This window comes from Rhinolophus sinicus, linkage group LG01 (genome assembly GCF_036562045.2).
Source record: "Rhinolophus sinicus isolate RSC01 linkage group LG01, ASM3656204v1, whole genome shotgun sequence".
NCBI lineage: Eukaryota > Metazoa > Chordata > Mammalia > Chiroptera > Rhinolophidae > Rhinolophus > Rhinolophus sinicus.
Window position 1 is genome coordinate 144198518 of NC_133751.1, and position 24939 is coordinate 144223456.

The window sequence follows — 24939 nt, forward strand, 5'->3', positions numbered from 1 at the left end:
CGTCACACTTCCCCCAGGGACTTAGTCTTTGAATGGTTTCTTTACTTGAGGGTGCACTTACTCTTTTCTCAATGGTTGCCTTTTCTTCTAAAATTCAAATTTTCCTTCTGAAAAGTTAGAATAATGGCAATGAAAGTCTGAAGAAAAGGATTTTAAAACCATATTTTTATAATCAAAATACTTATCTTTAAATATGAGTGCAAACTTTTCAGATATACAAACTCAGAAATTATATCATCCGCATATATCTAGAAATCATTTTTGAATCAAGTAATTGCACCAGTGAATGCCAACAAAATAAAAAAGAACACCAAACATTGAAGCCATAGAATTCAAGCGAAATTGATGAAAACATTCTAATAAAATATATAATTAAGATAAAATACTTGTTACTATTATGACTGTGTAATAAGAAATTTTTTTTTCAAAAGGAAATTTCTAAAATAGAGAGACATAATATGGAAAACCTTGATCAACAATGTGAAAAAATTAAAAAAAGTTATGGGCAATAGGCAAGTTAAAGAAGAAGGTCTGTCTTATTTGAAGAAAAATTATATTTGCTGATTATAATTTGGCCTTGATTTTTTTTATGTATCTTTTAAACCACTAGAGGAAAAAGAGCAACAATTTAATTTTAAAAGTAGAAAAAGAAAAGCGGGAGAAAATAGAAGAAACATAAAACGATGAGAAAATATAAATAGAAAACATTGACTGTAATAACAGATATAAAACCAAACATATAAGTTACCAAGTATAACGTCAGATATTACACAAAACATATCAATGACTATAACAAATATATAGTTTACAACTTCTCCCTCCACCCCTGATCACTATACCGAATACATTCAGAATGTAACAGTATGAGTCCTTTCCCCAGGTCCCATTTCCCAAGGGTGAATTACCTGATATGGAGCACAAGGTCTAAGATGTGGATAAGGGGTGGCTCTTTGTAGAGTGAGGGTAAGTGGCAGGAGTTTGGACTTCTGGGCTTGTGGTACCCCCACACATGCATGAAAGATCTGTCATTGTGCAGGATGATGGAGACTGGGGTAGCAAGAGAAGCGTAGAACACACGCCAGGTACATATTATTTGCGTGAGTCAGAGTTCTAAATGACATAGAAGTCAAGGTCATTGAGAAGGTAACATTTTCAGGGGAGAAGAATATGTCATATTTTATTTAACAGCTTGTTAACTTAAAATGTAACTTTTAAGTATTTAGATGTATGGTATCTAGGCCTCCATCTGTACTTCTACTCAATGTCGTGTTAATGTCACAGATGGGAGTGCATTTAGATTTACAAATGGGTTTGACAATTCTTTACATATCATGTCTTATTACATTTCACTCCTCTCTCTAAGACTAATTTCTATTATGATGATACATATATTTAGCATTTTCTGTCATTGGATATGCAAATTGGAAATTTTCTCACTCTTGGTCTGGGTATGCCCTCATTTTATTCTGTATTTGAATCATAAGTGAAAATTCTGTATTGAGATATTTACTTTCATCATGCTCAAGATATAATTCCAATGTTTCTATTATTTACTCCTGTTGTTATGAAATCAGCCAAAAGTCCAATTAACATTCCTTATGGTATATTTCTCATTTATTCCTTGTTTGTTTTATGATTTTTCTTTATCTTTGATGTTGTGTCAGTTACTATATTGTGACTAAGTGTGAATTTATTTGAATTTATTGTACTCAGCACAAACTATCTTTCTTCAAATTGAAGACTGATATCTTTCTTTGATTCTTGATGTCCAGCTTTATATAAGTAACTTAATTGACCTCCCCAAGTACACCAAAACAGGCTTATTGGACTCTGCTCCCAATAGAAACATCATAGCCTAGGCTCTCAAAAACATCCAGAAGCAAAACTCCCAAGAATATTTCAGCTTCAACATATTCACGTCACTTTCTTTTAGGCCCCTCTTCTTTTTAAACATCCTGGAATTTTCTTTTCTGGGACTCAAATTCTGCTAAGTATTTATTTTTATTTTATTCTATTTGTCTCCATACATAGACAGGCAAGGTAGTCAAATACTTCCTCATTGTTTTGACTAGTCTGCATTACTGGTTCAAAATTGTATCTTTCCTTTGTTATTTTCTCTGTAAAGTAATTTCAGTTTGGAAATAAAATTTTTGTTGATGTGAAGAAAACTCTGGAAATTTGTTTTTATTTTTTACTACTTTTTCAGCACAGATAAAGAAGGAGAAAGATATATATTTATGTCATCTCTTCATCCTCCCACCCCCATTTTTAATAGTAAACCAAAGAAATCCACATACTCTCCTGAGTCACTCTAGGTGTTGTGCTCCATTTATATTCCCATCTAAAAACATGCCTTTGCTTTAACTATCTATGAAACAGCTTTACCACAAAGGATCTTAGTACTCATCATTAGCAATATCAACAATATGTGAGATTGGCATAAGTTGGGGGTTGGGGAAAACCTGTTTAAGAATAAGGTTATTTTACACTCGGTCTTGGGTAACTCTAGGCTTAGTTTTAGGAACACCTGGAAGTCTGGTACTAACCCTTGGTCAAAAAAGCAAGGATGAGATGCACTAGCTAGTGATTTATAATATTATTTTTAAAGTTTGAAACTCCCCTGAAGGCGACAGCTTGTACCCATTCTCTAGATTTTATTTATTTTTTTAAAAGAGTAGTTTCAATATACTAACAAACCAAAGAAAACAGCAGAAAATGATTGTGAAAGTTCAAGAAAGACAGACAGAGATTTGATTTGCCAACTCTGTAGTTCATGCCAAGATAAACCCTCCCTGTGTCTCACAGATGATGCCCCTTGGATGAGGGAAGGCCAGTCTTGCAGAAGGAGTATAGTTCTCCATTTCTGTTTTGATTGTAAAACTCTCTCCACCCTCCACTCCCAACGCCTCTCCAGAAAATTCCCCTCTGCAGGATCACCAACCTGTACATCTAAGACCTAAAAAACACAGCTCTGAGAAAACTTTTTTTTTTTTTTTTCCTGATTTGCAGCTATACTTTTTCAGACCTTTGGATGAATTTGTATTTTGTTTGCAACAGTACGTCTAGTGACAGACTGCAAACCCAGACTATTAGATGCTATTATTCTTTTCTTCTCTACTGATTAATAGTCTAGATCCAGGTTGATCCCTCTCACATTCCAAGAGAAAATAATAAGACGTTACATTAGAGTTTTCTGAAGCACGAATATGTCATCTCATTCAATCCTCACAGAAGCCCTGTGAAAGAGGCAAGCAGACATCATTGTTCTACATTTTATGATGAGAAAAACAAAAGAATATTTCACCATAAAACTTACTGACACTTTCAATTATTTAAAAAAACAAAGTGGAAGGAAATGACAGGTTAAGGAATTAAACAAATAAAGAAGGCCAAATTGAGGAATTACAAATAAACTGAAAAATTTCAAGAGGAAATTTAATTTAAAAAATTAACTAAAAGAGGAAGAACAAGAAATCTAATCTGAAGAGAAAAAATAAATGATTCAGAAACAGATATTATAGAAATGAGTACCATTAAACTGTTGAAAGGAACTTAGTGATTTAGTGATTTCAAACTAATTGATACAATGTTCAGTAACATGAAAGATAAAGATGAATTAAACAAAACAAATGAAAAACAGAAATGAACAATACAAAGAACATTATATATACACATACATACATGTATACATATATACATCATATGGAGATAGAGAAGACAATAAAGGTCATTTTCATCATTTTTATGAATGAATCCAAAGAAAATATATTTATTTTCTAGATTTCTGAATGAATGAATGAATGAATGAATGAATAAATAAATAAATAAATATAAATAAATAAATAAAACATAAGAAGCAGGAGAAATGTGCTGATAACTAGTGAAAAAGTCAACTATTTGCTACAAACAGAGTCTTGAGAAGGAAAATTTCTAGTTATAAATCATAAAAAAATTAGATCAAACTAACCATAATTTTCTTTTTAAAATTATTTAAATAGTACCTAATTTTAAGCAAGCACAAATAGTTAATACTGGTTTTATTCCTATATTAATAGTAAAAGGGAGAGTAGCACACAGGAGGTTACTAAGTTTTGAAATGGGATATTATATAACATCACAACTGAAAAAAATTCAAAGACCTACACCTGGGCTCATCACTGTGTTGTAATTAATTGCTTACTATTAGGGGAGCCAATAAGTATGTGTACAGAATTATTTTATAATTTATTAAATTAAATTAAATACAAGTGTGGTTTATAGCAAGCTATTGAAAGGTAAATTATCATGTATTTACAATATTTTTCTTTTCATTATAACTATTGTGGCAAAGAACGTTTGCTTCCTTATCTATTGCCTTAGGATGAAATAAAAGGAATTACAATGCTTGGTTAAAGTTATAGGGACATTTTCAGTTATTTAATATAAACTGGAATAAACATTGACAAAAACAAAGCCCAATAGTATAAAACAAAATTTTACCTTGCTCAATAGAGTAACATGATATAGAAATCTAAATTGAACACAGCTTTACAATTCTTTCATGGAAGGATTAAGCTCATTTAACAGGTTGTCACCAAGTCCAAAGACACTCAGGTTTTTGAGCTTACTCTGCTTTTATTTGGAAAGTACAAATTTGAAAATGTCCACTACATTTTATGACATTCTGTTATCCTCTTTCTAATTTAGTCATTTTACCTTCCAATGCCTTACAATCAGCTATTATATCCCTTGGGGAAAGGTAATATTTAAAGAGACATTAAACTCAAATAACTTCACTGCCTGTCAGAAATGACAGGGAAATATTGTTAGGAATCATGTCATTTTATGACACTTTTGATTAAGATCATGCATACTTGTTGAATGCTAAAGAACTAGTAATATATACGTATTCTCAAATTTTTAGATATAGAAAGTGTAGTTAAAATAAATTGTATGGTAAAACTAAAGTTGTAGATGGTACCAACTTTTAAACTTAACTGTGCTTCAAATGTTGATAAGGGAACGCTTTAAACTTTAGAGTGTACTTTATATAGAATAATTTTATAACTGAAGATAAAACAAGGATCCCCAGGAATAGATTATTTGAACCAAAATTAAACTAATTTATAAATCATCTAGTACTGATTTGAAATCTAGATATTACAGACAGGACAAGATCAGAGGGGCATAAAAAAATGCCTAGATACCATTCTAAGACAAAAGATTAAAAAGTGTAAAACAGGCTTTGTTAAAAATGGCAGAGTAGGTAAATGTGGTTATCTCCTCTCACAACCACACCACCATTACAACTAAACTACAGAACAACCATCATTGAGAATTGCCTGAAGTCTACCTAAGCCAAAACCCTACAACAAAGGACATGCAAAAGAAGCCACCTCGAGACTAGTAGAAGGGGTGAAGATGCAGAGTGGGCTAGTCCTACACCTTCATGTGACCATTAAAAATCAGGTAGGAGATCTTGGCTACAAAAGACCCCCTGAGGTGTGAGGGGTCCCAGCCCCACACCAGGTTCCCCAGCCCAGGGTTCTAGTGCCAGGAAGAGAAGTCCCCACCATGTCTCAATGTCTGGCTGTGAAATCCAGTGAAGATTGTGATTGAGTGAAACAAGTACTGCTGGAGTCCCAGACATTCCTCTTAAAGTGGCTGCACATGAACTTACTTGCTGACAAACTCTCTCACTCTAAGCTCCAGCTCTGGGGTGGTAGTGTAAAAGGTACCAGGGACATACAAGGAGGAACTGAATAGTCTGGCTTAGAGAGAGGGCTGGATAGGCAGCTTCCTCCCAGACAAAAGTTCTGGCAGAAGCCACTGTTCCTTTGTTGAGCCCTCCTCCCAACCAGCATGTAGACTCAGACAGATGTCGTATCTGAATTTCTACCAACTTAGCTGGTACTATTCACCCTGTCCTTGTGATTCCCTAAGATCCCACCCCACCCAATGTGCAGGTCCATCCAAGCTATGTCCAGCATCTTTTCCATGAAAATGACCTGTCTTTGCTCATGCTGGAAATTTTTCTAAAATTTCTCAAGGTTCACAAACCCCAAACAAGCAACTTCTGGGCTTAGCATGCCCTGAACCTCTTGCTAAGCAGCCCCACACCTGGCAGCCAACCTCAGTTTACAGCTTAGCCTCTCTCAGGCACCTCCTAGCCCAGCACAAGTGGCAACTACTTGCAGATCACTTTGTAGCTCATACCATATGGTCGTGGGCAGGGCACAGGCAGCAGGTGACTTTAGTCTGCACCAGAACACCACCCACCCCAATAAGCCCTAGAACCAACATATCTGGTGGCTGAATTTGGATCACGCCATAGCATAACCCAACAACCTCCACAAATGCCACACCCAAAAGGCAGACTCACAGGCACCAGAGCCCTGCTACAGTGAATCCTGCTCTATAGTGTCAGCCCCTGCAAAACAGCTCCTCCACTGTAGACACAGCCAGCCCTCACAACCAACCTGTTTTCCAAAGTTGACTGATGATAATAATCTGGGTTCCATATTAAATAATAGAAACCATAGAAACTCTTAAATCCATTTCAGACCAATTGATTGATCGCTTTGAATTAACTTATGCCAAGCAGTGTATGTGTGTACACTGTGTGCATGTGTGTATGTGTGTATATGTGTAATATGTGTGTATCTATGTACATATATATAAATATATCATGTAATATATATTACTAATAATATATATTTATTTATACTACACTAATAAATTGTTACATATATATTGTATCTAACGTTATATACATTGTAGTAGTACATAATGTAATTAATTTAAGTAAAGGTGTAAAATGCAACTATTAAATGAAGGGCACTTAGAATATTTCATATTTTAAAAATATATTACAAACACTACAATAAAAACACTTTGATGAACATCTTTACAAATAAATATCTCTTGCATTTGTGACTTCACTTTATTGCATAAAACTTTGGCATAGTTGCATTTGTGACTTCACTTTATTGCATAAAACTTTGGCATAGTGTTCTGTGTAGAGGTAATAAGAAAAGATATGTTATTAAATGTTTAACAAAAAAAAACTGACACTGCAATTGTCTTTTATATTGAAGAACATGGATAATTTATATCAAAAAAGTTGGTTCTTTGTAGGAGAATAGTTCCTGGAAGATTGTACATATACTAAAGGGAAAGTTCTTATACACATACTAAAGGCAAAGAAAAAAAAAAAAAGGCTGAAACATTCTCCGTTAAAAATGAGAATTTTCTACACAAGTGTTTGTGTATTTGTACAACTTATGCATGTCTTCCTGACTCTGATTACTGTGGGATAAATTTCTATAATTCTTCCCAGTTAAAATATATTGTTGGAATTTTCCAAGGTTTTAACATTTCTTATAAGACTACCTTTAATTGTTGCATAGTATCTCTTTGTAGATTTTCCACAGTGTATTTAACCTATATGATGTTGTTTGACCATAGAAATATAATGTGCTATTATGACTTATGCCTTGGTGAGCATTTCAATAAATAGATGTTACCATTTATATTATTTCTAAAATTGAAATTACTGCAACATATGTTGCACTTTGTTTTTAATTGAGTTGGTCAATCAGATAAGGGCTATTTTAAAGATTCTTACTTTACATTTCTCAATTTTCCTCTGGCCTAGTAAGGCTGCCTTACTTTTACACTCCCCATATAGGGTATATAAGTTTGCATCCTAACTTACTCAAACTTCTCTAACTATGAAAACCTTTTTTGCTTAAACTTAGTTAATTTGAGGTGAAAAAAACACAACTCATTGTGAATTTGGGATGTATTTCCTTGAATATTTTTTCTATTAAACATATAAAAATACATTTGTATTTCTGTATTCCTTCTTTTATGAATTACCTACACACAGAAAACTTTTTCTCCTTTTGTTGGTAGTGGTGTAAAAGTTTTTTGTTTTGTTTTTTTAAGATTTTATTGGGGAAGGGGAACAGGACTTTATTGGGGAACAGTGTGTACTTCCAGGACTCTTTTCCAAGTAAAGTTGTTGTCCTTTCAACCTTAATTGTGGAGAGTGCCGTTCGGGTTCAAGTTCTTGTTCTTTCAGTCTTAGTTGTGGAGGGCGCAGCTCAGCTCCATGTCCAGTTGCCATTGCTAGTTGCAGGGGGCACAGCCCACCATCCCTTGTGGGACTAGAGGAATTGAACTGGCAACCTTGTGGTTGAGAGCCCACTGGCCCATGGAGGAATCGAACCGGCAGCCTTCGGAGTTAGAAGCACGGAGCTCCAACTACCTGAGCCACCGGGCCGGCCCTAAAAGCTTTTAAATATTGAGATATTAATATTTATGTGTAAAATGTGCTACAATGTCTTCCAACATTATCGTTGTTCTTTTAATTTAGGTATGGTCATAGACTTTTTTTTATGTTTATCTTATCAAAGCTACTACTTTTAATTATACTATTTACCTTTTTTTGTACATTTAAAACGTTTAGTCTTCTGTGTAAGAGACATTTTTTCCTCCTAATGATGTTTAATTTTTTCTTTTAATGATGTTATGACTTAATATTCATTTTAATGTGCATTTAATATACCTTGCAATTATTTGCAAAAGGTATGACAGTATAATTGTATCATTACAAATAACTAAATCAATTGTCTCAATAATGTTTATCAGAAAAGCTCCCTCTGCCTCAGAGTTTAAATACCCATAATCATATGTAAAATTATAATGTATAATATCAGTATTTTACTATTCTTACATCAGTACCAAACTATTTAAATTGTTAATAGAAGACAAATTAATGTTCTTGGAAGGTTTAGCATATAATTTGGGGAAAGGAGGAGTTTCTCCGATAAAATACTTTTTTAAAAGTTCAAGAATGTATGCTCCATAAATCCAAAATGCCACTTTGGCATTTGTAGTGAGGATAATGTGGTTTCCTTCCTTTAAATAATTAAAATGTTGTGTCACACTAATAGATTTTCTAATATAATATTCTTTTGTGTTCTTATAATGATCATATTTGGTAATTTTGGTTTATTTAGAATAATGTAACACCAAATTAGCTAATATTCTATTGAGAACTTATGTTTATTTCATAATTAAGATTGACATGCAGTTTTCTTTATTGTCTATATTTTAGAAGATTCATACAATCCTAATAAAATAAATTTGAGATTTTCTTTTTATTTTTTTTACCCTTAGTGTACATGGCATAGAAATTAATGCATTGATATTTTAAACATTTTATTCAGCTATCTTTTTAACATTTTTATTTATCTTAATGATTTTCTTTATCTATCTTCATATTTTATGATTATCTTTATATTTTATGATTATCATATAAAATGATTATCTTTATTTATCTTCATATTTTATTTTAAATTCACTGTCTCAGAGCGATAAATAAATAATTCATAAGAAGTCTAAGTTAATATGAGGGAAGTTCTTACTTGGTTTATAACTTTAATAGGAATGTCTCTATTACTGTAATGTTATCATAATATCAAGTATTTAAATAATATATTATTTATGTGTTAATAAGTAATACTTAATGATGAACCGATTGAAGGCTATATCATTCTTTTTCTTTTCTTTTTAAGATTTTATTGGGGGAGGGGAATAGGACTTTATTGGGGAACAGTGTGTACTTCCAGGCCTTTTTTTTCCAAGTCAAGTTGTTGTCCTTTCAGTCTTAGTTGTGGAGGGCGCAGCTCAGCTCCAAGTCCAGTTGCCATTGCTAGTTGCAGGGGCACAGCCCACCATCCCTTGCGGGACTCGAACCGTCAACCTTGTGGTTGAAAGGACGCACTCCAACCAACTGAGCCATCCTGGAGCTCAGTGGCAGCTCAGCTCAAGGTGCCGTGTTCAATTTTAGTTGCAGGGGGTGCTGCCCACCATCCCTTGCAGGGCTCGAGGAGTTGAACCAGCAACCTTGTGGTTGAGAGCCCACTGGCCCATGTGGGAATCGAACCAGCAGCCTTCAGAGTTAGGAGCATGGAGCTCTAACCGCCTGAGCCACCGGGCCGGCCCAAAGGCTATATCATTCTATCTGCAGTTACCAAGGATATTTAAAGGCATGGAAATACATCAACATCTATTGGTATTTCAACTTCTCCAGTAGACAGTTTAAGAATGGCTTGTTTGGACCCAACGTACTTGAGTTTAAATACCAGCTCCACAATTTGCCAGTTGTGTGATTGTGTGCAATATGCTGAGCCTCTTTTTGTCTTAGTTTACACATCTGCAAAATTGGATGATCATCAAACTACTCATATTACAGGATCGTTGTGAGGATTAAGCTTCTTAATATATATAAAGCACTTAAACCTATGCCTGTCACAAAGAAAGTGCTAAATGTATTTGTTGTTATTTTCTTACAAAAAGCAATAAAATGATTGATAATATTATCTAATATTAACTGCTCCTTTAATCCACTTAATAGCACACACGCACACACACACACACACAGACACAAGCATACTGTGAACTACGTAAACTAATAGATATTTTAGTATTCAGAATCCTTATATTACTAAATGTTGTTGGGTTAATATTTTCTTTGTGTGTTAAGTTTTGGCATGTTTACATTATATGTCATGTATCTTTATTTTATCTGATCTCATTTAAATGTGTAGAACAAAATATGTGTTAGTTTCTATTGCTGTTAAAACAAATTACTACAAAATTTCTGGCTTAAATAACACAAATATATCATATTACAGTTTTGTAATTCAGATATGGGTTGCACTAAAATCGAGGTGTCAGCAGGGTTGCCTTCCTTTCTGGAGGTGCAAGGGGAGAATTGGTTTCCTTGGCTTTTCCAGCTATTAGAGGCTACCCTCATTCTTTGGCATGTGGCCCCCTTCCTTCATATTTAAATATATATATATATATATATATATATATATATATAATATATATATATATATATATATATATATATATATATATATATAAATAAATATATATATATATATATATATATATTTGTCATATTTAAATATATATATATATATATATATATATATATATATATATATATATATATATATATATATATATATATATATATAATATATATATATATATATATATATATATATATTTTTGGGGGGTCATCACATCTTTCTTTCTGACAATAGGTAAAAAACCTTCTCAATTTAAGGACTCATTTGATTAAATTGGGTGTATATTCTAGGTACTCTCCCTAGCTCAAGGTATATAATCCTAATCATATCTGCAAAGTCTCTTTTGCCAAGTAAGGTAACAGATTCTTAGGATAGTATGTGGACATCTTCGACTAGTTCACCTTTTAATTGTTTCCCTTATCTAACAAACTTGATTTCCTACTTAAAATCTCTTGATATCTTGGAACTCATTTACCAATGCTTAGCTGATTCTCCCATTTTTTACACTCTAAAATCTGTCCAAGGATTTTCTAACCACCTTGTGTAGTTGTTGCCATTATCCAGTATAGACTTCGTCAGATGATTTTACTATAGCTTCTCTGTTTCAGAGATATTTTTTTGGGGGGGCACCTTTCAATTATTTCCTAGATAATGATATTAAACTGGAATAATTATTCCAGTGTGTTTTCTAATATTTCCCCTCTCTTCCAAAGTTAAATCATTTTATATCTAAATCATCATCCCTCACTCAGGAACAACTGAAATACTTCCTTCTTTCCTCTGTAATAGTCTACTCAAGCTACCATAACAAAATATCATAGATTAGCTGGCTTACACAACAGAAATATATTTCTCACAGTTCTTGATACTGGGAAGTCCAATATCAAGGTACTGACAATATGCTGAGGTCTCTACTGTTGGCTTGTGGTCAGATGCCATCTTGCTGTGTTCACATGAACACTTCTTTATGCACAAAAGGACTGAGAAAGATCTGTGGTGCCTGTTCCTCTTTTTATAAAGGCATCAGTTCTGTCAGATTAGTAACCTACACTATTTAATTAACCTCATTTAATTTTAATTACCTCTTTAAAGACCCTATCTCTACATACAGTCACATTGAGGGTTAGGGCTTCATCATATGAATTTTGTGGAGGTAAAATTCAGTAAACACTCCTCCATTTACAAAAGCAATCTAAAGACTTGGTTCTCATAATAGCACCTTAGACAATGTTGAGTTATTTCCCCTAAAAGCATCTTTACATTCTGAAGAAAAAAAAGGCATTTATTTTAAAAATTCAAAAATGCATTTATGCAATTCTGGGGAAAAAAACACATAATCTGAAATATATATATATATATTTATGTGTTTTTTTCCCCAGAATTGCATAAATGCATTATATATATATATATATATATATATATATATATATATATAAACTTACACCTAATTTATACAAATGGGTTAGGAATACAAAAATCTCAATTTTTAATCAGACTAATCAAGCAAATAGATTAAACTTAAGAGAATTACATCAGGACTGAAATGTCTCTATAACTTCAGAGAAACTTTCTAACAATTGAGACTGTGTACACTATCTTGGGACATAAAGTAAGATGAAGGCGAAGAGATAATGTTTAAGACAAACATACAATTGATTTAAAAATTACATAGGAAAATGACAATTTGTGATACTAATGGGTCAACAAATATACAATATAGCAGGTGTGTATCACCATGACTCCTAATTTTAGAGAATAAAAAAATAATAGGCAATGGAAATAAAATAAATTTTACACTAAAATCATAGCTCCATAAGGACAGGACTCTCATTAGCTTACTCCTAATATCCTTAAAATATGCATAGATCATGGAATTTATAAAGTCTGTTTAAAATGATTAAAGAGATAAACAATGATATAGAAAACATGTGAAAATAAAAATACACCATTAAAATAAGAATAGGAAGCATTTTTATAAAGAATCAAATTGAATTTGTAGATATAAAAGTAAAAGGATAGAAATTAAAAACTTTCATTGACTGGGTTAGACACAGCTGAAGAGAGTTTTCATTAACTAGAAGACATATCTGAAGAAATTATCTGGCCTTAAGAATAAAGCAATTAAAAAATTAAAATGTAGAAGAAATGTTAAGAGTAATGAATGACAGAAAAAGGAAGCTTAATGTATATCAAGCAGAAATCCAATATATGAATAATAATAATAAAAGAGAATGTTAGGGTGGCAATTCTTGAGGTAACAGCTAAAAACTTTCCAAAATATATGAGAGTTGACTACACAGATTCAAGAAGTCCAAGGTGTTTTAAGTAGGTTACTCTAGCTCTTCATTTTTTAAATTGTTTTTAGAGTTTAAACTGAATCATAATTTTGAATTTATTTAAAGTCTCCTAGTCACTCAAATTGTTCAGTGTACTATCCTAGTGGCAAATTTATTTCTAAATACAATACATTCAAAGAATTAATGTTACTTAATGAATACTGTGACTTTTAATGTGGCATCATTCATTTTGCTTTCATATTGGTCCTAGGAAACTGATGTTTTTATTTTTCATAAAGTGTCCATAACTTCTATGTGTTGACCAATAAAGTCTCATGCCACAAATTTCCACATTAGAAACCATGCTTAATTTGTATTAAATAAGAAACCATAGTGAATTTGAAGCATGGAAATTGTTTAAGAGAGACTGAAGTCTAACCAGAGAGGATTCCTAAAGGAAGTTTTCCACTCTAGATGGAGTCCAAAACAAGATAAAGTGAAATAAAATGTAGGTTGCCAATTCAGCACCCACTATCAGAGCCTAATATCAGCAATCATGAGGCCAAAATTGCAACTTAAATTGGTAATTACATTATGGTGATTTAAAGTGTGTCCCACACCAAAAATAATGTTAGTGATGATTATAGCTTCTAAGACTTCAACTAGTTTATAATCTCATTTCATTGTTTTCACATATAATGATAACTTAATTAAATATAGAAATCTTTACAATAGTAGGACTATTCTTCTAAATAAATTTAGTTACAAAGGAAAAGGCTCATGGAATTTTGATTTTCTTGTTTTTCATTAACTTTATTTTTACTTTCATTAGATTTGTATAATTTTTCTGTTTGTAAACATAAGAAGTTAAAAGAATATATCTATGTAAAATATATTTATATTCATTTCACGTGGAATAGTGTCAGATTTTTCTATCTTCAGACTAAGGTCTTCATTCACATACAAAATGGAATTTTATTATTTTGTTTCTGAAAATAATTTTATTATGTATAATTCATACATATAAAAGTGATTATGCAAATATAAAGAATAATATTAGACTAAATATTTATATACTAACCACCTGGTTTCGGAAGTATTACTTTGGTGCAAAAGTAATTGCAGTTTTTGCAATTATTTTTAACCTTTTAAACCACAATTACTTTTGCACCAGCTAATATAATAATAAAATTACATTTTCCTCCTACATCTCCCTGAGATAATCACTATTTTAAATTTAGTGTTCAAAACTCACTTTTAAAAAAATAGATATTTTAACCATATATGCATGCATCCATAAATAAATATGGTTTATTTTTGCATAGTTCTTAACTTTATATGCATGGAATAATTATGATTGTAATTGCTGATTTACTAAATCTTATCCTTGTAGGAGTCTTCCATGAAGAGGCATATTGCTTTACCAGCATGACACATTCTACTGAATGTATATATTTCAATTTATGTCTGGGTATGTGTCTAGAATGTTGAACATCTATTCACGTTTATAAGCTATTCATATTCCCTCTTGTATATGTCTTTTGTGTGTTTTCTCTTTTTTGATTGTGTTGCTTTATTTCTGATTTTTTAATTTCTTTTTAATACTCTTTACTTGTCTATTCTGTATAATACTTTTACGTTTTACTTGTCTATTCTGACTATTATCAATAAAACTATATTTATTACATGTAGTGCTATATATATAATACTTATATATATATGCTGTACATGTAACTGTATACTTACAAAACTCTTATTTTAATTTAATTAATTGCATTAAGTAGTCTATATAGACAACTACATTTACAAATAATGACAGTTTGTAGTTTTTCAACATAATAGCTGTGCCAATTTTTCTTTGTATTCTTGTGTGGATTTCAAAATGCAATAAAATTCACAATAGAAATGGATGAAAACAAGCATTCTCACCTTATTCTTAATTTTAATGGGAATGAGTTTAACATTTCCATATTAGGATGTCATTTGATACAGGAATTTGATAGATATACTTTTCAGATTAAAGAATTTCTCTAATATCTCTAGTTTCCTGATAGTTTATTTTGTTTTGCTTGTTTGCAACAAATTGATACTTACTTTGTGTAAATGGTTTTTTCCTGATTTTTTTTTTTTTATAACTAGATCCTTTTATAAAAAATCAAGATGGAAAATTAAATTGACAACTATTCTAATGTTAAATAACAACTTGAATTTCTGGGATAAACCATACATGGTTTATATATTATAGACATTGATACATTTTATTGTGAATACTTTGTTTATTATCTTTGCATTGATACTGACTTACAATGTTGTGTTTCTTATATGTTTTCTGTTTGATTTTAGTTTCAATGTTATTTGGGCTAGACACATTTTTGTGTGTTTTCTGTTTTTTGTGAAATACCCTCTGTTTAATTGTCTTTGGAATAGTTTGTTTATCTTTGGTATTAACTATGTTTGGTATTGCTTAATTAATATTTGTTTGAATCACTCTGTAAAACTTTCTGAATTTGGTAATTCCTAACGTGATGATTTTAATTACTGATGTAATACCTTAATATTTATAGGACCATTCATACTTTTTATTTCTTTCTAAGATTGTTTCAGTAATGTTAAATTTGGGGGGAATATGACAACTTAGTTGCCTTCTCAATTTTTCTAATTTATTGGCATAAATGTTGTTAATATTGTCTTATTATCTTCTTAATCTCTACTGTATTTATGCTTGCTTTCTTATTTTAAAATTTGTTTGTTTGGACCTTCTCTTTTTTATTTCAATGAGCATTGCTGGAGACTGACAGTTTTATTAGTCTATTAAAATAATATTATGGGCTTTTGTGATCATGTTGTTATTGTTTTATTTCTTATACAAATTCTATTTTATTCTTTTCTGATCCTTATATCTTTCATTCTTCATTTATTTGGAATTTTTCTTTCGTTTCTTTTCTACTGTCAGAATTTAATTTTTTAAGTCATTCATGTTCAGTTTTATTCTTTTGTGACATAGTTATCTTAAGGCTTCAAATTTCCCACTGTATACAATTTTACCTACATCTGTCAAATATTGATAAACGGATTTTTAGTTCATTCTAAATATTGTCCTTTTTTTTTTATACATTGGGCATTTTGGGTGCTCCTTTCAGATTTTTTATTTTTCCTGATATACACCTTTTAGGTTGTAAAACTGGGTTTGAAAATTATTACTTTTTTTTCTTTTCTCAGACAGAAAGAAGAGTGAATGCACACTCCTAGCAGAGATTAAGAATCCTGGAAGAACAGCATAATTTGAAGACTATAAAATCAAAATCATACACGGGGACTTGGAGATATCAAATCATGGATGTGTAGAAATGTAAAGCAGACAAATAAAACTTAGAGAGAAATCCATGCTAAAGGTATAAATTTGAGAATTGTTAGCATAGAGATTGATTTAAAAGCCATAGGAATCAACACTATTCTCCTGGCAGAAGGTAAACAATTAGAACATAAGAGGCCCAGGACCAACGCCAGCATCTAGAAGTCAGGAAGATTCACGTGATAAATTGGAGGCACGTTAACAAAGTGGAAAAACTTTGTTGTTAAGAAGAATAGGGAAATAATTAGGTAGCTGGAAGGAGACATTTGGTTAAATTTTTTGTTTTGTTTTGTTTCTGAAAGAGGAAAATATCAGAGCATGTTTGAAGGATATATATATATATATATATATATATATATATATATATATATATATCCTGAAGGGAGTTAGTGAAGACATAAAAGAAATGAGGGAAAAACTAGAAAATTGAAAATGCAAAGCAGCTTAAAATAAAAAGACTGACAATACTAGATATTGTCAAGGAGGTGGAAAAACTGGAATTGTATCTATTGTTGTGAAGAACATAAATTGCATGATGATTTTTTTAAGTCTGTCCGTTTTTTTTATAACGACCACATACTTTATGAACCAGCAATTCCACCTATAGATATGTATCCAAAAGTAATAACAACATACCCATGAAAAGAATATAAATCACCTCTTTATTCATAATACCCCAAATTCAAAATAACCCACTGTCCATTTGTAAAAAAACAGATATACTTACTACAGTGTATTCAGAAAAGATAATATCACTAAGGCATCAAAAAAACTACTGATACATGTAACAACATGGGTAAATCTCAAAAATTGTTTAGCAGAGTAAAAGAAGCCAGACACACAGTAGTATACACTGTATTTCATTTTATATGAAGTTCTGACCCAGACAAAAATAATTTTTATTGGAAAAAAGTCAGAAGAGCTGCTTCCTCTGTTGGAGGTGGAGGTAGAGTATGGATTAGAAAGACAATGAAGGAATTCTGGAATGATAGTAATGTCCTATCTCTTGATAGAGGTTTGGGTTATATCAATGTATGCTTATATCAAAACTCAAGTATATATTCCGTTGTATGTAAAATTTATTTGAAGAGAAAATGAATAAATATTAAGGTCTAGGTAATGATAAACATGCTGAAATATTTAGGGGAAATGTAGTGATGTCTGCAATTCACTTGAAAATTCATTAAAAATTACAAGATGGATGCCTATGTATTGTTGATGGTTTCTTTTGCTGTGCAGAAACTTTTTAGTTTGATATCATCCCATCCATTTATTTTCGCTTTTACTTCCCTTGCCTTTGAGATCAGATTCATAATCCTCTTAGAATACAAGGTCCACACAAATTAACAGCAAAACCTAACAATCCAATTACAAAATGGACAGAGGACCTAAACAGACAATTCTCCTAAGAAGACATACAAATGGCTAACAGATACTTGAAAAAATGCTCAACTTCCCTAGCTACTAGGGAAATATTAATCAAAACCACAATGGGATACCACGTCACCTGTTACAATGGCTATTATCAGCATGACAAGTAATAACAAGTGTTGGAGAGGTTGTGGAGAAAAAGGAACCCTCATAGACTGCTGGTGGAAATGTAAATTGTTACAGCCACTATGGAAAACAGCATGGAAGATCCTCAGAAAATTAGCTGAAATCACCATATGACTCAGCAATCCCTTTTAGGTATGGGTCAAAAATCTGAAAACAGTTATCCGTAAAGATATATGTACCCTTATGTTCATTGCAGTATTATTCATGGTAGCAAGACATGGAAACAACCAAAGTGTCCTGCGGTAGATGATTGGATAAAGAAGATGTGGTATATATACAAAATGGAACACTGCTTAGCCATAGGAAAAGATGAAATACTGCCATTCGTAACAACATGGATGGATCTTGAGATTTTTATGCTAAGCAAAATAAGTCAGATAGAAAAAGTCAAGAACCATATGACTTCACTCATTTGTGGGATATAAAACTGAAGGCAACAAAGGAACAAGATAAACGAAAAAAGAAACAAAATCTCATAGACACAGATAAAAGTTTAGTGATTACCGGAGGGTAACGGGGAGAGGGGTGTGGTAGAAGATGGTAAAGAAGGTCAAATATATGGTGATGGAAGGAGGGCTGACTCTGGGTGGTGAACACACAATGGGATTTATAGATGATGTATTATAGAATCGCATACTTGAAACCTATATAATTTTACTAACCAATGTCACCCCAACAAATAAAAAGAAATTATAGATTGATAGTGGATGGTTAGATATGTGATAAATATAGTAAAATATGAATGGTAGAATCTAGGTCATTGCTACATGGATGTTCACTTGCTATGCATTTGCAAATTTTATACAAAATGTTGGAAAAATAGGCAGTAGGGAGAAGGCTTCTGAGCTATGTGGTTGGATTTCTTTTTAATAGGAGGAATACCACTGCAAGGATTTGGAGAGGAAAATGGAGTCAGAGAAGCATTGTTCCTGAAGTAAACCAACCCTGAGAGAAAGAGGAAAAAAATTATCATAATTAAGTCATTTTGCTATAATAAAATCCCTCAGGAATCTCAAGTGGTAGAATTGCAAGAAATGTCTGAACATTGTTCATAACCCAAGTGTTTATCAGTTTGTAAGATTGTTAAGGGCATAGCTAACATATTTTTTCTCTCTATACACTTGGCACAGTGACCATTTGTTGACATTAATCAAGTTGTACTCTTCTTCCTCTATCATAGTTTTGAATCATGTGAAGGGCCAAAAATCACAGTCTTGTAACTGCATATAGCATCTCCTTTTCCATTTCTGTAAGTTCATTTAAAATCTGTTCTCCATTATTCTACTTAATTATTTTCTCTCTCTCTGAATGCTTTGGAGTCAAAGACATCTTCATTTCACTTTTTGCAACTGCCTCTGACAGCTGATGTAAACTGGCAGAAGACAAAAGTATTTGAAATGTGGCAGAAGAGCTCAGTTTACATTAAGCAGTCATTCTTCCTCTGATATACTCTTGATCATTTTGAATGGTGCTGGGTTAAACAAGTCCAATCTCTCTGTAGTACCTCATAGAGGATTTGAATTTTCCTTAGAAAGGCCTGCCCACATTCATCTGTGTGCATGTTTTTATTTTCTGTGGCAAGCAAGAGTAAAAGAAAAGTGAAGGTGAGGGTCATCTCTAACAGAGAAATACTGAAGTGAACTGACCTAAAATGTGCCATTAGGTGCACCAAGGGAAACCTCAGCATCCTTTGTACAAAAGAAAGCACCATGCAAAAGAAGCACACCCAAGATGTTCTCTAAATTCTGCGTGCAATATAGAGACTGGACTCTGAAATTAAAAGTGAACAATTCTATTTGTTTTCTTTTCTGATGACAGATGATTCAATAAAATTCTACCATCTAGGTTGAGGGGGGCAAAAGTAAAAGCCAAGTGAGTTTAAAAGTAGTAAGTACATTCAAAATTTAAATTTCTTGCCAGTTCAGCAATGTAAGATGTCATGGGTAACACAGGGAATACTTATTTAAATTTTTCATATACTCTCAGAATGAATCAAGATTAAAATGAGAAGGTGCACGTAATAGAGAAAAAGGAGCAAAATCTCAAGCTTTCTTCCAGGTAAAAAATTAGTCATTAGAGCCTTCCTATCTAAAAAGCAAAATAGCCCATAGCCCGTGCTATTTGCTTGCTTAGGAATAAGCTTGTCAAAAAGTTCTCTAGACACTTCAACTGTTAGATAACTAGCATACACTATTTAAAAACAACCCCTGTCTTTAATCTTTATATATACAGGGATGCTAAAAAAATGTATACACAGGACTTGTATTCATCTTTTGTTATTGGTATATATTGAGTATTACAATTTTAATACAGTTTTTTCCTTTCTTAAAATGTGTATACATTTTTTAGCACCCTCTGTGTATATATATATATATATATATATATATATATATATATATATATATATATATATAAAGCACCTCTGCAATAACAAATGCATTTGATCTTAAGAGGCTAATCATACATAAATAGATGTATAAACTCTGGTTTAAGTATTCTAACAAAAGCAGACATTTACATTTAGATTTTTTTAGTGCACCTCACTAAAAATAGTTTTGTTTTTATTTTGGGGGATATTAAGTGCTATGTACAGAGCAGTTCAGTGTGTGCTTTAATTATCAAAACATACAAAGAAACTTGGGAAAATGTCTTTATTTCAAATTCTGACTTTGTCTTTCACACTCCAGTTGTTACTGATATTAGACACAGTGACATATAGATAGAGAAGGGACATGACATAGATAAAGCAAACAAAAATTGAACAAAACACAGGAAGACGACATTTATAATGTCACGGACAAAGGCAGTCACTTCACTTTAAATAATGTGGCAGGCTGCAAAACTATAGTAATTACTAGAATTTCATTTTCATTAACTAATAAACCAAGGAAAACAATTTAAGTATCTGAATGTCATTTTTCAAATGAAAATAAACTGTAAACATTTGAATAACATCACAGCAGGGATAATATACCTAAGGAAATCTATTGAAATATGCTAGTGGATTCATCCTCTTCTATCACATTAAAACTGCAATTGACTGTAAACCTCCTACCACTCTCCACTGAGACTTTAATTGTAAAGATTCCTGTTACATATCATATTAGAATTTAGTTAAAATTGTAGAACACATTATTTCCAATCAGACAGCCAACCATCACTCACAAAGATTTTTAAAAAGGTGATTAATAATTCATCTCAGATAAGGAAAAGATCTATATTTATACCATCTTCTCAGCCACCATAAACTACCTGACAATTGTTCAGTAATGATGCCCAGTAAATTCTTTAAAATGGTAATTTGTCATTCTGTCACTTCATTTGTGACCTAAAATTCCTCACTTGAGGCATCATCAAATAAATTAATCACTTTCCAGGATCCATTTCTCTGTTCTGCACGTTATTATGCCCGGGCTCTCTTGTGTTTCTCTTCATTTACATATATTTAATGGCTGAGCCGTGGTTCACGATGGCACATAACGCACACATCTCATTACAGGTGAAATATTCTAACTGCCACTATCACTGGGAAAGAAAATAACTCTCCCAATTTAATTTTCCTGATGTAACAAAACCATGATTCTTCACTATGAAATGTTGATGCCATCCATCAGTCACAATCAATAAAATCATCATAGAAGTACGCCTTCTTCAGCATCTTTCCTTCATACTGGTATTATTTGAGGAAGGTAATTAAACTCATAATATGTAATGAATGTAAATGAAGTAAAAATCCTCACGTTAGCTCTCTAACTATGCTTATTTTACAGCTTTGATTTAAAATATTTCCTCCACAACTTACAAATACATAAGACCTGAATAGAGAGATACCCACTGCAAGGACGCGCTATTCATCAACAAATAGAACTCATGTGTAAAATAATATTTTAATATAAAAGTACCAAGTATTACTATTTACAGAAATTCTACTTAAATGATATATTCTCTTTGACTTTATATATTTTTCACACTTTCGTCCAATGTAGCTACCTAGTCATTTCAATGCAGATGCTGTCATGTGACAAATGATGTTTTTTTGGTGTGTGTGTTTTTTCTCCTAACCTGTTCTACTTGATTCCTGCATTTCAGAACTGCAGGTAACATCTGTTCTCAAGTAAGAAATTGTCTTGTTGAACTTGGCAATCTTGCCCGTCTCACCTAAAGAAGCCTATGAAAATGTAGATCAAAGAAGCAGAACATTTTATAAACAGTGGTTGGGGATTAGCACTTCAGAACTATTTCCACCTATTGTAAATATTCATCTCAAATTGCTATCGTATTATTTTTGTAAAGGGCAATAGGGAGTGTTTTAAAGTAAACTAGTGTCACACAAACATCACCCATGTCTCTAAGTACGTTACAACTTAATTTAACATTCATTAACTGGTTCTCCCCACATACCTAGGAACATTAACTTCAGGGGAATGGTGCCTTACAGAAGTCCGTTTGGAATGATGATTCCCTTCATTAGGATTTCATCATCAAAGAATGGCGACTTTCTTTATCTTGGAAGTGGTCCCTGTTTGCCTGTTTAAAATAATGCTTGAGAGAGTGTCTAAAATAAGGAGTGAAATATTAACTCTACAGCTCCGAAACAAAGGAGAAAGTAGGTGAATATCACTGCTCCACAGATGAATGACCTAACTACAATATTGACAAACCATCTACACGATATTACCTTCCTTCCTCATTAATTATCATATAGTTATTTTTAATGGGCACTTATTTTAGAAAAAAAAAAAGACAACGTGTGCAGTTTTGCATATGTTTTTATTAACACTGCAGCAGTCTGTTAACTTAAAGCACAGATGATGCGCTGGTATGGAATATAGCTGACTGAATCTTCAAATAGACACCAAAATGACTTGGAATTGCTCATTGTGGTGATGGTGGCAGGGGATAGAAAATGAACCTCTATCATAATTAAACAAAACAGACACAACTCAAGTCCCACAGAAAATAAGATCAGGATGCAATGATATAGATTAGAAGAGTTCAACTGTGAGACTATCAGAAAAGCTCACAAAAACTATCACTAAATGACACTAAACATGTGTACTAAAACAAAAACATGAAGCAAAATAAACTATTTTGAACAATAGGAAACACAGATACAGAAAAACTACTTTTTGTGATGCATGCATGAATGAGCTCTATGCATTTTAGCAAATTTGATGCTCTGAATATACAATGAACTAAAGCGTATTTTAAGGACAGATGCTAGCAGCCAGTAAGGAAAACTAGTATGAAGGTGAGCAAGGTTTGTGTCAGGAACAAACTGAAAAGAGGACAGATCCTTCCAAATACAAATGCATATATTAGTTACGTTAAATGTACCACGGAAACCAGTGATTTCCCCACATTGTGGAAGACTGCACCTAACAAGACCAACCTTTAATGGGGGCGGGAGACATTTCCTTATTATTTAAACAATCACCTCCCCTTTTGCAAAAGAAGAATTCACCACCACCACACTCAGTCATAGTTACAATTTTATTAATAAAAGTTGCCCGAACTGAGATCCCTGGTTATTCTACTCATAGAGACCTGACCATTAACATATGTACCCTAATAATAGCACAGGAAGATATCGTTGTTATAATTAGTTGCCTCAGATATTGTTTTCCAAGACTACAGAAAATTTGAAAACATAGTTAAAACCCCAAGCTGCATTCACTAAAAAACAAATGTTGCATTGTAATTTCCAATTAAGTTGAAGTTTCCGTGGGACAAATCTTAACCAACCTAAGGCAGCAATCTTAGTCCACACATCCTCCTGTTGCCATAAGCCAATGTTTATAAGCTGCTTAAATAATCCTCTTTGCCTGAGATAACTCATTATTGAAAATTTGGATTACTCAGAATACAAAGTAAACACTACTCTGAGTTTGATCCTCAAGTTAACTAGGTAACTTTGCATTAATTATGTTGCCTCTTGAGAGTCTCCTCCTGATCTGTAGAATGGGCATTAAAAAGCAAACATGTAATTCACAGGGTAGCTACCAAAATCAATAAGCAAGTGGGTGAAATGAGTTATAAAGCTTTAAATATTAGGTTAATTAAATTTCTTATTCTTTTGAGTTATATTCGTTGGCTAAGGCTGCCATAACAAAATACCACAGACTGGTGGCTTAACCAATGGAAATGTAGTTCTCAGAGATCTGGAGGTTGCAAGTTCAAGATCAAGGAGTGAGCAGGTTTTGTTCCTCTAAGGCCTCTCTCCTTGACTTGCTGATGGCCACTTTCTCACTATGCCCTCCCACAGTATTTTGTCTATGCATGTGCATCCCTGGTGTCTCTTTGCTTTTTATAGGGACCCCAGTAATATAGGAATGCAAGCAAATAGTCTGTCTCTTGTATATCTTGCTACTAGCATACATGAGAGATTGCGTATAGGTTTAATATTCAGGCATATTCTCTATTATCCAGTAGAATATAAACACAGACCTGACTGCAAGTGTGGTACTGTTTTTTCTAGTCTTTGATTCCACCAGAGAATTATATATTTTTTAATTTTAACACCTTATTCCAAAGTGCTAAAGTGGACTCTTTCTCTCTCCTTTGACATTTGACTGCAATATGTGCATTGAGTTCTATACCAAGGATTCTATCATTATAGAAACATACCAAAGGGAGAAGTTGTCCATTGTGAATAATGCTGTTGCAGTTCAGATGGGCGGTGGGTATGTGGACTTCAGCATTTTCAGAGAAACAGTGTCTAGTAAATAGATGAGCCTTGTACCACCTCTGTATATTTCACAAAATTAGATGGAATAGAACTGACAAGTACAACAAATTCATTCCAAAGTGTATTCCCCTTTAGTAGGTTCAGTTCTGGTGAAGCAAATGTAAACCCTGAAAAATAATTTTCCTAATTTTCCTA